We start from the raw sequence: 20,513 nt of genomic DNA on the forward strand, positions 1-20,513 counted from the left end.
ACTGTGAAGATAGTCCGTGCTTTCTAGCATTTTACGTAGACATTAAAATATGTAATTCATATTGCATCAAGAGGAGTTACAGGAACAAAATACCTACATATCTGGAAAATGCTTTCAAACATGAAGTGTGAAAAATCCTAATATGTATTCCTAATGTAGAAAGCTCTTGATGAATGCTGATTGCTGACCTAATAGCTCATCTCTTGCTAGGTTAGGTTCCAGAAGAATTTAATTTATTTTAAAGTAAGCTTGTTCGTAGCATTTGGTATTCTTTTGTAAATGGCTTCTCTCTTATCTTATAACTTTCGCCATCCCTTAGTACATATTCAGAAATTACCAACAGTAGAATCTATCTAAATTCTAGAAGGGATAGGTAATGCTAACTTCCGATTTTTGTAGTTATTTGGACTTAAAATCCCCCTCAACCGGCAGACAACGCTTCCGACAAAAGCTCCCGAGGAAGTATTGGGAATGGTACGCTGGAGTTGTATTGTGTATCGAGATCCTAGAGGGAGCATTGGCGGCATGAATTTATAGGCTTGGCATAAATTATATTGTTAATCCACCCAATGAGATTTATTAATGATGCTGTGCTATGCTCGCTGCTGCAGTACTCCACTAAACCATTTTAATCATTCAAGTTTATTTTTGTTTTGACTGAGCCTTTCCCTCCCCAGTGATGATATTCTGAAAGAGATTCACAAAAGCGGAAACAAAAACGAAAATTGCGAACTTCTTTGGAGAAGTGATGGAACTCACTGGAAGAAAAAGAGACCTTTGTCCAGCAGTACTGCAGTATCTATACAGACGAACATACATACTTACAGTTACCCATATTGTTGGTTGCCTTTTGTTCTAAGTGCCCTTTGTACTTTCCTTTTTCTTGTATGTATGATGTCGAAAAAATATACATTATTTTAATAAGTGTGTTAGATTGGTAGTAGACATGGAATTTTACATACAACGTTTCCTAATAAGGACGTTAACCTCTCTTGAACATTGTTAAATATTGGAAACTTCAAAAATGAGGGAATTGACGGCAAGGTAAAATGTCAACAAAAGTCTTGGAGCGAAAGCGGAGAGGGAATGCTGGCGTTGAGCATATACTATAGAAAATATCAAGTATTAAAATCTGGTGTGAACATCACACGACTTTCTATTACATTTGCGAATACGTACTAAAAGAAAGAAAACACAGGGGCGCTTGCCTCTAATCATTGATACATGTTACGCAGGAAGCGTACGGTCAGAGCTAAGCTAGTGCAGCCAGTGTCATTGTAACCTCAATTACCGCCTAAAGAAATGGGTTTAGCTTAGTCGGTGGCCTAACGTCAAAAAAGCTGCATTTCGTCAGGAAAGCACCAAATTTGGCATGGACCTTTATTTGGAGACAGTTCTAAAAGTAGCACCATTCGATTCGGCGTGAAAAATCACATGGGTTTACCTATTCACATGCTTACTGGGTAACGATTCACGAATAAAAGGGAAATTTGTCGACACAGGGAAGTATCGAACCCGCAACTTCTCAACCGTAAGTCGGACAGTTCTAGAAGTAGCACCATTCGATTCGGCGTAGGTGTGTTCAGAGATGAGCACAGATTATGACCTCACCGAGGTTCAAAGACAAACTTGAGCTCCTGTACAACCATGGTATGTATACATAGGTGAGCAAAGAAAACTGATGATTTTGAATATGAAGTTATTTGATCAAGGTGTAAGGAAATTCTTAGAATAGTGCTTTCAATATAATCGCCCATCCACCTCTGATGGGCGATTGAAAGGAAGCACCTGCCGGCTTTCGCCTCAATCCCCCTATGAAGTTGAGCTAAGAGCACATCTGAACATTTCAGGGAAGTTAATGATCGCATTCATTAGAAGAACTAATTCCCGCCAATGACAAGCTCAAGAAACACCATCGTGTATCTTATGACAACACCCGTCACACGCCGGATTTTGTAATCGCAAAGAAAATATGCAAAATGTCATAAATAAGAACATAAAGTATTTTTTTAACACAAACACAAAGTGACACTGGCGCAAATATAATGGCATGAATTCCTCTGGCCCGGTATACTCGTTTTGCTGACACTTGCATTTATTATTTTAATTGTTCATCAGCGACCCGTGCTAGATGGCCTCAGCAATCACGCCACTCCGAATCTGTTGGTTCCTCTTGTAGTGGAATCTGCCAGACAGCAGACATTGTGCAATATGTCTGGCAAGAAATTGTGAGCTTTGCTGACATTCATTGGAACTTGAGGACACTTGCGTTTAATGTCGATCAATAATAACGCCACTCCGAATCTGTTGGTTCCTCTTGTAGTGGAATCTGCCTGACAGTAGACATTGTGCAATATGTCTGGCAAGAAATTGTGAGCTTTGCTGACATTCATTGGAACTTGAGGACACTTGCGTTTAATGTCGATCAACTTCGGTCTTCGTTCGCGGTTGGTTAAAGTATAGGCTCACCATTAGAGAAAGAAGCTTACAAAATTCTTCAATGACTTCATTGTGGTTTTACCTTAATCACAAAATGAAAATTCCGATTCCTAATCTGCATGGAAAGGGTCAAGCATCCCTGGGCCAAAATAATTCCTGCTGACGCTAGAAATGTCTATTATTCGAATTCCAATATTTTCGCATGCTGCAGAGAGGATGTGTGAAATGCTTGTGCCCCACTGTCAGCAGATTTTTATTTCCACGTCCCACACACATATAGTGTTTAAAAGACAAAGTTCTATCGAATTTTAACACCTTGGTATTTTGGTGTTGGGTAGTATTCTTCCAACAGAACACGCTCATTTGAGTCATTCAAAGAAATATAGGTACTGCGTTGAAGAATATAATTAACATGTTTGATAAGTGTTTGCCTAGGTTTTTAATGACGGGGAAGAGATCAGTATTTCCAAAGTTATGGTGAGGGCATTCTAAATATTTGAAACTGTAGATTTGGACGGCCATGGTAGTCAACAACGTACTTGAACTGCCTGCTGTTGGAGATTCTAGGACTGTGTTGATCATTACTCTCCAAGCTCTTGTCTAGAAAAACGTCTATTTTGCGTTCTTTAAACCGTGTCAGCAATGTCAGCATGTATTTCTTGTGAACTCTATGTGGAAAATTTGTATTTTGATGGCTATAAGGAAAAAGGAAAAAATACTATGATCACTGAATGTCAAGACTGGAAATTGTGCACTTATTGATTTACGAGTATATGGAGAGCGTCATATGCTCTATGTGCAACAATTTTTTGAGATTTTAATGAGCGGGACTCGAAATTTTAAAGCTATAAAAGTCCCAGACAATCACTTGGTTATCATATTTTATGATTTGTAGGCATTGCAACACTCGCATGTGTAACAAAAATTCAAATTAGTACCACAGTTACAATTACGAGCACGTTCATTTTAGTAAAAAATTGATACTTCAAATTGTACTAGTGTTCGTCAAATGAGGCTTTCCAGCATTGATCCTAGAAGTGCTTTTTTTTTCCTCATAGGTAAATAAAATTCCGTGTTCCATATCTCCACAAGGAAAAAATCATGGGAATCCCTCTAAAATGTGCTGATATTGCTTTCTCAGCACTCTCCTCATATTGCATTATTGATAAATAGTAAATAGTTCTTATTTTATGTACCTACAGAGGTACACGAAACTTCTTGTTACCTAGTTGGTCATACAGTTCTACCTTAGTTTGACTTTCATATTGATTTGATAGTAGGTTGGACTGCTAAATTGATTGCTTTTCTCGTCATCTCAGTGCATTGTGCGATAAAGAGACCTATCTGCAGTAGAGGTTAATGTACCACGTACCAGTGAGATAGGTCAAGTCTTCTTCATGTTTGTGTCTCGTCCAAATGTTTGCTTTTTAATTATTTCGAGATAACTGCGATGATGTGAAACAACTGAGAAAGCACAAGCAGACTTTTTGTTTCAGTCTTGGGTACTGTCTCGTATTTTATTTTCAGGTGTTGAAAGGTCATCATTTCATAAGGCTCAAAGTTGTGCATGCTTTTGCAATTAAAAAAAAACTGAGTACTGATGTGGTGATTGCCTTGGAGGCAATGACTACATTTTCTGAACGTTCCGGGTGGTCAGTCGATGAAATCAATTTTTAATTTCATTCCTCGCAATAAAAATCCTAGAGAATAGATTCACCTGAGCTATGTGAGCATGTGAAACATCCGGAACTCTAAACATAAAGTGTAGGGTGTAGGGTGTTGGACACATTGCACTTCTCAAGTACATACACCTCTAACATTATTGAAAGGAAAATGAATGAGTCTGTTGAAAATATTGAAAACTTTAATTTGAAAGTTCTGTTTCTTTTCAGCAGTCATTCTTAGTGGTTTTTTGCAGCATTAACTTTGTCACTATGCATTTGAGACTAAAAAAAACCCATCTTATCTTTAGGAAGTTTTGTATCCTTTTTTTCTTGATCGATAAGTTATGAATTCTCACACATGAACCAAGTGTGGAGATTGATTTGATTAAACACGTAAAATATCCTTGTAAGACTAAAACCCATCTTATCTTTAGGAAGTTTTGTGTCCTTTTTTTCTTGATCGATAAGTTATGAATTCTCACACATGAACCAAGTGTGGAGATTGATTTGATTAAACACGTAAAATATCCTTGGTTTTATTTCCCTATTGTTACTGAGGGTTATATTTACGTGGTTTATCTCAAGTTTGATCTACTGGTTTTCGTTCTATCATTGGGATCGATTAAATCATTGAATATGTTTCACAATTTGTTTCATGCAGTAGGTACGCTTCTACTGAGGTTACAAATGAATCTAAACTACAATTTGCGAAGGCTGGACCATTTCTTGAGCCGTCTCAGACGTGTTCTCTGTTTTCTCAACGCAGCAATATTGTCATTAAGAATATTAAGATATTTTGGCTCGACTACAATGTGAATGTTACATTGTCAAAATGTTGCATGTTCGTCTTGCAACATATTTCGTATAGTATAAAATTGTGGAAAATGTAACAACTCTGTTCCCTGTGTAGCCACATTTGTAAAAGATGAAATATATTGCTTGAGTGCAATTCACATGCACATGGATGCATTCAAAGTATCTCTTGTTGTGTTTGATGTGTCCATAATATTTTATATACAGGATGTTCCAAGAACGCGACATCAAAAACATTCAGCCGGAAGGACACCCTGAACATTATAACCTCGTGCTTTGTAGTTCTTTTACTGATATAGTTGTGATATTCCAATAGAAAGGTTTGGTCACTTTGTTCTATACGAGACATACGATCCATTTTCATCATCCAAACACCAGAAATAGCACGTTCTATTTATATCTTTGTCATCAATCAAAATTACTCGAAACTTTGGAGAACAAGTGATGAATGGATAAACTTTCCAGTTTTTATTCGAACAGGAGAGAGAAGAACACAATTTAAAACCGTTCCATGTTTTCAGTTGAACAGAGATAGAGGATGGAGAGGTTGTTTTCGAACATTGGCAAACTACACAAGTAGAAATATTTTGATCGATTAGAGAGAAAAAGTCATTTTTTCTGCTAATAGCAACAAAACTTATTAACTCTGAACTTTGAGTTAAATACTCGTTCCCCTATCTACATTGAAGCTGGCTGTGGAGATCATTACTTACCTACTTTAACAGATTAGAGTATAATTTATCTGTTTGTCTTTCGCAAGCTGTATTCCTATTGTCCATTTTCAATATTGTTCAATGTCCAAGATAGGCAGACTCCCGTTGTCGTTTGTCATACGCGTACACAATACACCCTGTAGTAAGGAAGGAATCTGGAGAGTTCATAAAATTTTACTATAATGATAATGAAGATCACATTGACGCTAAATAAAAGTTCACACATTTGTTCCGAGATAGACAAGATCAATGGACAGGATCTTACAATATTCTACATTTTATGATGTAATTAAAATCAAAAGAGTTACGTCGCGTTTTAATGATGCGAAGAGTGGCAGCTGATCCCTTCTGAGATGTTGTGAAACTTGTAAGTGTTCTTACAAAAAATAAGGAATCCAATGGTGAAAACCGCACCTTCCTAGCTCATCTAGAAGTGGGTTAGAATTAGTATACGTGAGTCAGTCAGTCAGTCAGTCAGTTACACAAGGGGCTGTATATATTTAGGATTAAAATCAAAAGAGTTACGTCGCGTTTTAATGATGCGAAGAGTGGCAGCTGATCCCTTCTGAGATGTTGTGAAACTTGTAAGTGTTTGTATGCATAGTCGTAAAATCTTGCTTGGATAACAGTTTTTATTCTCTCCACCATCACGACTTGGGAAATATCAGAACTGGAGCTCCCAAATTCAAAAGTATAAAAGGTTCAAGTAAGATAAAAATAAATAAAAAATATTGCGAGTGAAAAATTCAATAGACAAAGTATTTGAGTATTTTTAACGACGTACATTACTGGGATCAAATCAAGTGAAAAATTCAATAGACAAAGTATTTGAGATTTTTTAACGACGTACATTACTGGGATCAAATCCAATATGTATATCTATGTACTTTGAATAAGTAACATTAAACGGAGCTATGTGTTATGAGTGAAAAATTCAATAGACAAAGTATTTGAGTATTTTTAACGACGTACATTACTGGGATCAAATCCAATATGTATATCTATGTACTTTGAATAAGTAACATTAAACGGAGCTATGTGTTATTATGACTTATCATGTAGATTGTAGATTCTGTTTTCCTAATTAAATTAACCCGTAAATAAATTTATTATTGTTCTCATGTAAGAAGTTCGTTGTATTACGGCAAAGAAGCGTATAATCACAAATTATTTGAGGTCAAAAGGTTCTCAGATTGGTGCATCCCCCTTCCCCCTCAGTTTAGGTCTTTATGGTAAGGAGGAATTTAGGCAACAGGCTACAACTTAGATAGAAAGCCATGGGCTTAATATTATTTCAAGTACCTGCATAAGTATTTTCATTGTCTCAATAAAATTTTCCATGATGTTTAATTCCTATCCTTGTAGATTGCATTCAGCATTGTATAATTCGCCTGTATCTGCCTGTGCGATGACTCAGGGAAATGTCTTTGTTCTCTGTGTGATGACATTCCCTGTATTGCAACCTTGTGCACAAGTGCTAGGCAGCTAGGTCTAAGCGTTCAAAATAGAAAATGACTCAAATATGCCAGGGGACCCCATGAGCCGTTCCTTCTAACAGGCGATTGTGGTGAGAATTCAGAACTACATGGAAATAACATCAGATTCTTTCACATATACACCACGTTCGAAGAGGAAAATCTACTCGTAGAATTCTAGTAAGGAACTGCTAGCAGTCTATTATGTGAAAAAGTGAACGTTTTCTAGTTCAATGTTGGGTGGATTGTAATTGGACTTATTGAACCCCCATGAAGCTCTATAAAATCATTTGACCATAAAGTGAAGAAAATCATTCTACCCCTGGCTGATCTGTACAAGTGATAAACATGCTGATTGGGCAATCAAATCATGCTAAATGTTCAGTAATGTGAGAATGTTTCTAAACAAGACGTGATCCTATCAGCTATTGAAGGAACTGCTAGCAGTCTATTATGTGAAAAAGTGAACGTTTTCTATTTCAATGTTGGGTGGATTGTAATTGGACATATTGAACCCCCATGACGCTCTATAAAATCATTTGACCATAAAGTGAAGAAAATCATTCTACCGCTGGCTGATCTGTACAAGTGATATCTAAACATGCTGATTGGGCAATCAAATCATGCTAAATGTTCAGTAATGTGAGAATGTTTCTAAACAAGATGTGATCCTATCAGCTATTGTATCGCCTGCACCCAAAACTTGAACCTCTATAGATGTGAGCTAATGGTAAACCACTAAGAAGTAGGTATGTATGAAGAAACCACAAGGCTTATCTGAAATCAGGAGCAATCAGATCCAAGATATAGGTGATAGGGGCTAGCTGATGAAGCAATGGATTGACAGCTGTTCAATTTTTGAAGTCCCCTTCTCAAATTTGAAAAGATGTTTGTTTACTTTTGACCTGACCCTGTCATCACATATCTCTATGTTTTCTACCTTTCATATGCTAATCATATTTATTATTCCGTTACTAAACAGACTTATAATCTTATTTGTCGTACACAACTTCTAAATATAAACATGTTGATATTTACTGTCGAAATACCTTCTTTCTTTATTATTATTTGCACACTGTAATATTTCCTTTTTTACATCACACAGATTCCTTGTGAAATGTTTATACTTTCTCATTTTTCCCAAGACATCAGGTAGATCACTATCACTAGTGACTTTATATCGATATTCATATTAGAGTTCTGAGATATAGGTGTTAAAGCTTGTTGTGAGATATGCATAGGTGATTTGATAGTATCGCTTTGTGACTTTGCTTATTATACATTCGAACTATTCTTGGACTTGAATAAATACATAGTTCTTCAGGTTAAGGTAAATATTTTCATGAAGAACAGTGTGCAGTTCGAAGCTTGTTGTGAGATATGCATAGGTGATTTGATAGTATCGCTTTGTGACTTTGCTTGTTATACATTCGAACTATTCTTGGACTTGAATAAATACATAGTTCTTCAGGTTAAGGTAAATATTTTCATGAAGAACAGTGTGCAGTTCCGAATCCAATATTTTCGCATGCTGCAGAGAGGATGTGTGAAATGCTTGTGCCCCACTGTCAGCAGATTTTTATTTCCACGTCCCACACACATATTATAGGGATTACAATTGCAAATAATTCATGCTCTGTTTTACCAGTCAACTTGCTCTGGTTTGGCCGAAAACTGTGTGAACTCTCTCAATACTCCTCTTGTGTAACTCCATTCCATAATTATATTACATTTGCGGACAGAATCAAGGGAAACTCGTGTTATTATTCGAATATACTTTTATACAATCTCTTAATAACTTAATAGAGTGGAGCCATATTTCCGGTTTGTCACTTATTCTACTGCTTCACTCATAGTGCTCTAATACCTAAGAACTAAGAGTCTAATTCACAGTGCCAGTATAACTCGACTGCATCTTGTATGAAGGTCTCTTGCTATGACTCCAGGGAAAAAGTTCAACTGTTGCATTGGTCATCACGAAAACTGCATTAATGCAATTCGTTGAGCTGGAAGATTTGGTGTGATAGCGATGCCCCTCCTAATAATCGTTGCATCACGTTTCCGCCATCAATCAAATCAAAACAACGTTATACATAAATTTGTCCAATAGTACCTGTATGGAAACGGCAAGAAAAGGAGAATTAACTATGAAGCTGATTTCTAGTCTGCACAAAATTCACGAATTTGCTCCCATTTTGTTGTCTGTTTTAGAAAGTTTATCATTATATCACTTGTTTTTAGAGGGCTAGTTTATGGATGGTGCTAGATAGGTATACAAGCTATAGATTATAATTATTATGTATTATGTTCTCTCGTGAAGAAGGTTACACATACTCGTATGAAAATTTGAAAACATAAAACGTGTTTCTTTTGGCATTGTGGAGAAGGTGTATGAAACATATTTCACAAACAACTGAGATTAGTTTATGGGTGGTGCTAGATAGGTATATACAAGCTATAGATTATAATTATTATGTATTATGTTCTCTCGTGAAGAAGGTTACACTTACTCGTATGAAAATTTGAAAACATAAAACGTGTTTCTTTTGGCATTGTGGAGAAGGTGTATGAAACATATTTCACAAACAACTGAGATGTGCAGTTCCCCTCAATGAGTTTAAACATAAATTTTGTCGAGAGATAATTACGAGGGGGTTGTTTTGAAAGGCAAACCACAACAGCAGAGCAGTCAGTGTTCATCTGCATTTAAGTTTTTTCCAACCAACATTTCGTCATCAGGTGTGATACTTACCATGTTTATTTTGATACATATGCCTAACTCAAATGATGCAGAAATCTCGAGGTGTAAGATGATTTGTTACTACTGGTGAAATTCCTTTTCAAATTACGATTGTTCCTTTGAAAAATACCTTGAAATCACATTGCAGCGGGTAACAATTTTTCATGTCAACCGGTCTTTCAGTTCGCATTGTATAATTATTGTTCTGCGTCAGGCAAGGTGTGATATTTCACATCTTGTGACAAAACTATATGTGCAACGTTGTAATTAAAATGTCTGCACCGGACGGAAGTTTCACCCTTCTGCTAAAACAAAAGCCCGCAATGAACCGCATAAGTGATGTTAGCCTTTGCTGTGTGTTCATTGGAACAATGGGCATTGATTTCCTCTTATTACTTTCTGTAATTAATGGTCACACATGAACTCCTCAGGCGCTATTTTTCCGCACCCTTGGGGTGGCTTCTGTCTTGAGATTTGTCGAAGTGAATTTTCAATTTTTCACTGCGTTTTTCCATCGACCATTTTTGATATTTTATAAATTATTGCTTTAGAGCCGCCTCAATGGGTTAACTGCCACCCTTTCTTTTTCTTTATTAACACCAAACTAAACTATAAAATTATAAAATATTGTTCAAGCAAAGCCTTAAATGGCGTTTTTTTCCTTCCATAACTGGAGACTTTCGTCATATAATTACAATAAGGGAACGCCTTTTGCATTTTAAAAATAGTATTTAATATCTTGAAAGGCAAAAAGCCCATTGAATTTTGTTTAAATGGGTAATGGGTCAGAACATTATAAATTTTTCTCTCTTCCTTTCATCGGACTGTTGAGACTGCTTATACTCAGGTTTGAATTTTGGGTTTTTTCATTTTATTTATCCAGATTCCTTGATTTTTCTTTGACTTCGACCTTCGTCTACTGCCAACCGGGACAGCCGGGATTAACATGGACACTGCTGCTATTACAACAACATTCTAATCTCAATATGATACTCGTGTACAATCATCCATAGAAAATATGTAATATTGCCAAATTTATAATTTTGAAGTCTTAAGTAGGAAATGGTAAAAAAAAGTCAATTTCAACTTTTCGTCCTGTCACTATTTCTACACTTGCCTGATAACGTAATACATCACTGGCAGATGGCTTCTAGGTTCTAGGATTTGGTTTTGAATTTCAGAATTCTTTGTTGAAATTTAATATAGCTAAGCCTCTTATAATTTAATGTCGCTCAACCGACTTGTCCTCTTGATGTCGGCGTGTATCAAATTCAAATTCTCCTACATTGTCCTCTAAGTCCAAGTCAGTTTTGACTAGTTTGGTCCCGATTTCTAGTCCTATGTAATGTTCTCCAGTTTATAATTTTTTATTTTCGTAATGTCCGTCTCAGGAGAACACCTGAAAATAGAAAATCGACTTGAGTTTCATATGCTCAATTTGCTCATATGTTCACTCTGGGCAACTCTTCTTGGTCACTTGTTTAGAGGGTATATTTTCTTCAATGTCTGAATTACGATTACATACCTCATTTCTACTTCCAATGAAATTTTCTAAACAATCCATCAAATTTTGTTTTAAACTGAAGCCTCCTGGAATAGCAGACGTCCAGCGCAAATATTTGGACCATCAGTCTTCATAGCTTTCATATTGATAACCAAACCAATTGTACTTGGAACGTGTTTCCTCTCAGACATCCTTCAATATGTTAACCCAACGAATTTTTAATTCTCCTGGGGAATGTAGAAAACTTTGTTTAAACTGAAGCCTCCTGGAATAGCAGACGTCCAGCGCAAATATTTGGACGACCATCAGTCTTCATAGCTTTCATATTGATAACCAAACCAATTATTGTACTTGGAACGTGTTTCCTCTCAGACATCCTTCAATATGTTAACCCAACGAATTTTTAATTCTCCTGGGGAATGTAGAAAACTTATCCAGACTTTTATGCAAATTACATTCAGGAGCGCTGACATGTTAAACTCACAGGATTAATTGGTTTTCTTGTTTCCGTTGATTAGCTTGACGAAATATTTTCTTCGCTTCGATTGTAAGATTATGATGATGATGACGTTATTAATGATATCAGCGAGGGTGACAGGAAAAGGCGTGAGACTTGGGCTGTAAGGAACCGGATTTCTTCATTCTATGCTGATTTGTGTTGTCGCTGACCCTTACGTCATGCATCATTAGCCCCGCATTAATTATACAACTTACCCTTTCTTTCTTTCTTCTCCTTGTAACTTCCTACTTCCCCGTTAACATCTTCGATTGGGAAGTCTTGCTTATAGTTTCTTGTAATGACAATGCAGGACATTTGTTGGTAGGATGGTAGGAAAAAAGCTGCATTTCACCTATGTTGGACTTTTATTCAAACCGTTACAATGATGTTGAAAATCTAAGATCATGTTGTTAAGTCACTCAGCTGATTTGTCCACCTTGAAAATTAGCTCTCCAATTTCTCACAGACATAAACCGAGGTACGGTGTGTTGTTCTTCTGCACCCTTCCTCAATTGTGTTAATCGTGCTTACAATGCTCCTTTCAAGATGCTGTGATGTCTGAAATCCGCGTCTTTATACCCCTTTTTACGTTTTCTTTCTTCTTTTCTTCAATTTCTGTCACCTCCAATTTGTTGTGTTGAAAATTGTTTTAGCCTTTGTGATGGACTGTTCATGTGTAAGCAATGATTTACAATGTTTATTTTCCGTTACCAGTGTCGGTATTGAAGCATTGACCACTCAATTGTGAACGCAGTCATCACTTTGCATTACATCAACATGTACTGCTAGACATGATGCATTTCGAATTCCTTTTCATACCCGTTTTATTTTCTATTATTAATTGATTTTGACTCTGCCATATATTAAGCGTCTTGAGGTAAAACGTTTCCCACAATATCCTTGAAATATACCTTGTCTCTCGTTAGGAATGGCTGTATCTTCTGACTCCTCTTTTTGGCTTTTTTTTTATTATTATTATTTTAGTTAAAATTGTATTTTAAACAAATTTCCCTGCGTGAAATAAAAGATTTGATGCTATCTATTTTTTTTTTTTTTTTTACCGACGCGGCGTAGCATGTTACAAAACCAAATTGCGTAAATGCGTACTCTGGCTGGATAGGAAATGAATTATGTAAATGTGATACCTGTCTGCCGGAGAAGATTGATGGATGGTTCCAGGGCCCACAGACTGGTGGTGAATTTCGTGCCATAATTTACGTTATTAGTTTACAAATACAATAGAACTAATTAATTTATTACATGGTGATGGTTAATTTAGATGAAATTCGTAGGAAAAAGGAAGTACCTGCCACATTGTCGGGATTTCTTTCTCAGGAAAGTGGACGGCTTTCCAAATTTTTCTGTATAACTGTCGAGTTGAATGTTATAGGTACAATATACACGGATATAAGCTAGGGTAAAACGTATGTGCTTCCTAGCCAATTGGAGTTGTAATTTTATTTTGTTTGTGTTATACCTACATTTTTTTTTTTTTTTTTTCAAATAGATCCACTATTTACTAACCACGTGAACCAGAAACAAACATATCATTAGGTCAAATAAAACAATTATAAAATTAATTAATATGCAAATTACCTGTGCATATTACTCAGTCTATTAAATCTAAATCATTTGTCACTCAAGTCAAGTCCATATGAGTAGCAAGTGGATATTTGTACTTTATGACTTACAGGTGGGGTCTCCAGAGTGATTATCAGCGTCATTTAGACTGCTTGGTTAATCAAGTACTAATCGATTCCATTGACTAATTATGGTGTTGGTTGTTCCATTTGTAAAAATCGGATACTCTTGGATAGAAGAGGGAAAGGTAAAATAAAGGAAGGATGCAAGGGAATGCTTTTGAGAACGTGACGTACCTCTCCCATCTCCATATTGAGATATGTAGATCCCTCATTGACATATTCGTGTACTCATGACTAGGTACTACATTTTCGACTTGCCTGATACCTTTGGTACCTAACCAAGTAATATCCCATGGGCCAAATATATCTTAAAGCTGGTCGCATTTTCTTATTTTTTGGTGAAGAAAAGACAACGACCATCCTTCTCCTATTACTTGCTTTTAGTTGTTTAGAATCTATGTTGTCAAGCCAGTGTACGGTTTCAGTTGATGTCGATGGACGGCGTGACAATGTGTGGACATAGCTTCAAGATAGGTATGTAGTTACTAGTAACAAGGACTGTCTTGAGCTTGTAGTCGGTTCACGTGAGTTCCATGTTCTTAATGAAAGCTCTAAGTATGCTAAGTCAGTTGTAGCAATTGTTTTGTATTCAGATTCGAACGTGAAAAAGCTAGAATTTATGTCAAGTGTTGCTAAGTGTTTTGTTGCGATACGTTTGTAAAAATCCGAGTAGGATTTCTGTTTTGATTGATGGACTAATCTCTATTTCCATCTCTGGTGCTGTTTATTTTTTAGTGCAATGCCAAGCTTTTTGTTTCAATCTTGAAAAGGGGCTTGAAAAAAAATTACTAAAGTTAACAGAAGAGGCCTGTTCAATATGTACCCTTTGTTTTCAGTACTCTTCGAAAGAAAAGTTTCCAACCTTGTTATCTGGTCAATGATTTAAAAACATTCCTATTAAAATAATAATAGAAAAACAATACCTACCAACATATTTAAATTAACTTGTACCCCTACAAAAGTTTCAGACATTGTTCATTTGGTAAGTTTTCGATTTCTTCTTTTGACTACGCCTATGTTATCTTTGAATCCATTTGACTTCATCCGACGTTATCACATCCGACGTTATCAGTAAAGTCTAAATAATGAAAGTAGCTTTAGTTTAAATATAACATCAACTTGTTTTACTTTTGAGTCTACAGTCTACATTAATGGAAAATGTTGGAAACTTCAATGTTTTAGTTTTGTTTTACTCTGATATTCTACATGCAAACTTTTGTAGCAGATAAAAATCTTGTTCAGAGAAATGGAAAGTATGAAACTTTCCACTGAGCTTTCTGATGAGAAAGTAAAATGTTTGGGTATTTTCAACATGTTTCACCGCTTTTCATTAGTTTTAGGTGTGGTTAAAGTAGTCCTCTGAGTGCATCTTGAAGAGACCATTTAAAGCCCTTGGTTCAGATTCACTCTTGTCTTTTCACACAAACCATCAACATTAGTGAGGACATTATAAGGAAAGGAATATTTTTATAAGGAAACACCACTCCGTCGCGTCACTTTAGAGGAATTCAGGAAAGATAGAAGTCTTGTATTTAGCCTAATAATTTCATGTTGATAGTCCTGAGATGTGTCACAAGATATGTCGTTAAGTCTGTCACTGGGAAACATTACACCAGATCCCATTACCATACATTCGGACTATTTTATGGACTTTGTATCGTCGCTTTTGAAATCAAAGCACCAACGCAAGAGGTTTTGGTGTGATAATCAAGACGTGAAATATCATCCAGGCACGTAATACCCGTAATAACAATAACAGGCGAGTTATTTATTGATCTTGCTTGAAATTTCATATAAATATTCTTCCTTGCTTCTTTAATGTTCTTTTACTCTGGGAGATGAGAACGTTTTGTGAGTTCTAAATAGCCTGAGTTTTGCCTTCTTCCTCCTCTTTAACTCTCCTAACATTTTACAAACTTTTCTCTTTAGAACTTTTCATTCGGAAGATCGGAAGGTATAGTAGGTGGATCTTCGTTATTGGGAAAACGTGGGCCGAATGTTCCAAATATAAACCTTTCAAAACATAATCAATCCACAGGTTTTTCCTACACCTTGCGACTTTTATTATGTCAGTTCGAATACCTCCAGCAAGTTTCTTCGTGGAGTAGGTACAAAACATCCGTTTTTAAAGAAATTCTTGAGCATTTAGTTCGCTTATTTCTGAGTTCTTCCATAATCTATCCAAGTAGGTATCTAATTTAATATCTTTTGTCCATTATATTAAACATGTTAAAAAGCTTTTCATATTATTTGCCTTCAACGCGCAAACTGTCTTGAACTAAATATCTTTAACGGAAAAGATACTGAACCAGAGTGAGAATAAAGAAAGTGAAACAGAACAAAAGAAGTAGAAAGTATACTGTGCCATCAGTAATGGCAGTGATCGTGTTGAAGTACAAAATATCTTTGTTTCTGTATTATATCTCTACTTTCCAATCAAACAAAAGAAATGGCGAAAAAAGCTCATTGTTTTCGAGGTATTTTTGTTGTTTATTTCATTATTTTTTAATATAATTCTTGGTTTGTTTTTTCTTTCTTTCTTGCGTTTTTTCTTTCTTTTCATATTAAAAAAAAAAAAATAAAAAAAAAAAAAAAGGTACCACATATTTCCTCATTTTAAGTAAGTTTAGAAGATTTTTATTTTCTACATTCCAGTGCTTAAGCTTTAAGTAGTAAAAGAATATCTTAATAATTTTTGCCTTTACGCACAATGAAGGTAAAGTCTTTATCTTTATGTAATAGGGGATCATAAGAGATGTTGAATTTTCCAGGGAATTCGGTAAACAAATGATACTGCCCAAAATGACGATTAAAATTTTAGAGCATTAAACTTTGAATCCAGACGATTCAATCGAAGAAAAAAAGCTATGATAGGTATTTTAGAAAAATTATTTCACCTCACCTTTTGTTTTTGATCAAAAAGAAAACAGAAATGTCTTTAATTAATAAAGTTTTTTTACTTTCTTTTCTTCTAATTTATGTATTTTTACTTTCCTTATCCTAAGAAGGAAAGTAATGTAATCGGGTCAAATTTTCGATGGTCAGTTTTTAGTGCCAAAACACGTTTTGAGGTCCCTAGAGCCTAAATCCAAAGTTTCAGCCATTGGTCCGTGTGTGTGTCTGTCTGTAAACAAAATATCTCGAGAACGGTAAGAGCTAGAGACTTGAAATTTGGTATGCAGTTGTCAAATGTGACAAGGATGCGACACAAGCAAGGGAGCTGCGACACGAAACTTTTGTTTACGGGAGCCGGTGGCACGACGTTGGCAGTTTTACCGGCTTTTTGGCCGGTTTTTCGGTTGTAAATTTAAACAGATATCTCGGGGGAAACCGTATAAGCCGTGGAGACTGGAAATTGTTGGTATGTTGAGTCACAAATGTGACAAGGGATGCCAACACCACAAAAACGTTTGGTTGAGATGGGTTTGGCTGCGCTTCGGCGGTATTCTTTGGACCGCTGCTTTGGGGACAGCATTTTTCGACCCGGTTTGGGCGTTTTCTCCAGCCTATACCGACAAAAAGGTTAGAGATATTGTAAAAGTTTGGCTATAAGAACAAGAACACCCAAAATAAGCATCATTCAATAGGATGAGGAAAGTCGTGTGATGTTCACACCAGATTTTTTACTACGAGTACGGGGTTAATACACTGAATTAATAAACTTTATTTTTTATATTTCGAAGGAAAAAATTACAAAGGGCATAAACAAAGTTCAGACTTTAATTAATAACGGGCTGGTGGGAGATGGCACCGACGCAACGCTGGGCCTTTGTTTCTGAATTTTAAATTTCGGCCCTTTTTTTTCCGCCAGTACTAAGTAATTTAACTAAGTAAAAAATAAATAGAAAGTAATATGAAGAAGAATTAAAGTCAGAGTCAGTTCGCGTCGTCTGAATTTAAATAAGATGATTAAATACAAATGATGAAGGTAGACATGGAGCGTTTATTTCAGGGGTTACCCATCTATGCAACTTTTACTAAAGTTTGATTAACAGCTACCTATTGGACTTGCACAATTAAACACAATAGTGTAGTGTCTAGGGCGGTGAACTCTAAGTCGGCTTAGTCGAGATTGGTGGTTCGAGTCCAAATCAAGTCTTAAAGTGATATAGTCCAAATCAAGCATTTTTGTGTATAAATCGAGGAACAACCTTTTTGTGAATATTCATTAAATACTTCTACAACTTGCAGTTTGCCGGGAAAAAAAATAATCAGATAATTATATCAGTAGGTAACTTGAAGAAAACTCCTTTTAACTATACCTAAACGCTCTCTACCATAAAACCAATCTGGTCCCAACAAACAAAATTACCGTGACTATCCCCGGTTCCCCAGTAAGGTACTCTCAAGTTAAGGACCCCTGATATGACTCCAATCCTTTGTTATTCCTCTCCACTCAGTGGTGTGAATATTAAGCACTGAATTTGTACATCTCTAACATTATTGAAAGGAAAATTAATGAGTCTGTTGAAAATATTGAAAACTTTAATTTGAAAGTTCTGTTTCTTTTCAGCAGTCATTCTTAGTGGTTTTTTGCAGCATTAAAACTCTTTTTTGTGAAAATCATGGAAAAGTGAAGGAGGCAGCAGAAAAGTTTTGAATAAATAAACAAGAGAGAGAAGTTTAGGCTTCCTTCGTGTTGTATTCAGATGCCTTCAGACTTTCCCATCTGCCTGTGTTTTTCTGTTCTCTTCCTTGTTCTATCTCTTTCCCATCATTCCTTTTCTGGCTCACTTGCTTCCAAGTTCCAAGGCTTACTTTCTTGGTATATTTGCTGCTCGATCATTTGTCAAGGATCACCAAAATTCATTAGTGATACTCCTCGTTAGAATCAGCTACTGACTGACTCCAAATTGGAAATTAGGTCCCCATATAATCTGTCCACAATAATAGTCGTAGTCGACTGCTGGAGTAGAGGGACTTCAAAGTTTTTAGTCTCATTTGAACAATACACGTAAGCCCATTATTATATCTCCAAGCACTATCGAAATTCATGCGTTGAATTTATGCGAATCTTCAGTGGAGAGAGAGAGAGAAAATAAAAAAGAACAAACTTTTGTGCTTACACATCAAGCCTGAGGCATTGTAATGGGAAGGGGATGAGAGAAAGCTCCGGAACCCTTTTGTTGAAGTTACTGTACCAGTAAGAAAAAGAGAGCAAAAAAAAAAAAATCTCCTCCTACACAACGAACCAAAGGGAAAGGGTGCATGGATGCTGAGCGGAAAAAAATGTTCGGAATAGTCTTCAAAAGAAAATTGAACGAAATAGGTCGGTGGAATCTGTGGATTCTTTGAACATGGTGTGACTTCACATGACAGCCTCATCGTTCCTCAGATTAGGCTTTGAATTTAAAAATATCTTCCTCACCAATCGTTTGAATCATTTCTCCGCTGGACTCAACCTTTGTCAAATAGTACCAACTATTTTCCCGTAGTAAAATGCCTCACTATATTCAAATATCTAAAGGCTTCTGCCTGACAGCTTGGACTTGTGTTTTGTATGAATATTCCTTGGTATATTCTGTATATTAGTCGCGCTTTCTGGAGCATAGAGGCTCTGATACTCCTGCTAATGTAATGTCATTTCCTTGTCAATCGCATTAACCTGGATGTCATCAGTATCATTAACATGTACTATGCGAGTAGTTCCAGTGTTAGGAAACCTCCTGTGTTTAACATGGATGAACCATTATGTCTATCTATCAGCAAGTTTGCCTCTGAAAACTCCATAGGATTTGGAAACAAGATTGATGAAAACTTCTTGGAAATGTTTCAAGATTTTAAATCGTTTTCAACACGATAAAATGTTTTCATTGTTATGTTGATCGCGACAATATCATTTAGACTTGTTAAAATTTGTTTTATTTTGTCATCAATAATTGTGTCGTGTATTTCATTGCTTTTTGTCAAGTGGGGGTATCGAAGTCTTCTGTAGGAGATGAGAAAGAACCATATTTATGTATGTCGGGTGACAGTATCATTCCAATATCAAGGCATTAGCATTTGTATATGTTTTGAAAGCGGAGCTCTCATTTATTATACCTAGTTCTTATTTTGACTACACATACTCAACATAAAGAAACCTATACATAGATCTTGATTTCGTACAAATGCCTTCATAATATTAATATTTTGTTATAATAATACCCATTGTACAAGTAACAGTAACATGGACATTTCTCCCAGGTGATGGGGATAATTTCTTCAATTTTATCTATTTTTTTACCGATAGTTAATATGTTGTGACCATTTCCTTTTTGTCTGTAATGTAACATAATCATTCATGTCGAAAAACAAGTTGACCGTCTCGTCTGGAGAAAATGACAAATCTGTAGACGGATCCAGACTTCCGCACAATGAAGGTAAAGTCTTTATCTTTATGTAATAGGGGATCATAAGAGATGTTGAATTTACCAGGGAATTCGGTAAACAAATTAATGATACTGCCCAAAATGACGATTAAAATTTCAGAGCATTAAACTTTGAATTCAGACGATTCAATCGAAGAAAAAAAGCTATGATAGGTATTTTAGAAAAATTATTTCACCTCACCTTTTGTTTTTGATCAAAAAGAAAACAGAAATGTCTTTAATTAATAAAGTTTTTTTACTTTCTTTTCTTCTAATTTATGTATTTTTACTTTCCTTATCCTAAGAAGGAAAGTAATGTAATCGGGTCAAATTTTCGATGGTCAGTTTTTAGTGCCAAAACACGTTTTGAGGTCCCTAGAGCCTAAATCGCATAGGGAGGTCACAGTGGTAATGATAGTGCAACTCTCATAAAGTCATAAACAACTTGCTCGTGAAATGGAAATTGCGAAAGCTGCAGAGCTTGGGAGTAGGTGTGCGTGTTGCGCTTGTTCACACCGTTATAATCACCATCATTTGAGCGCTATCAATTTAGAGACCTCACACTCGAATTCAGGGCCGTATCCAGGATTTTTTCGAGAGGAGAGACCGAGAG

The sequence above is a fragment of the Diaphorina citri genome, unplaced genomic scaffold (genome assembly GCF_000475195.1).
Source record: "Diaphorina citri unplaced genomic scaffold, Diaci psyllid genome assembly version 1.1 scaffold1183, whole genome shotgun sequence".
Classification (NCBI taxonomy): Eukaryota; Metazoa; Arthropoda; class Insecta; order Hemiptera; family Psyllidae; genus Diaphorina; species Diaphorina citri.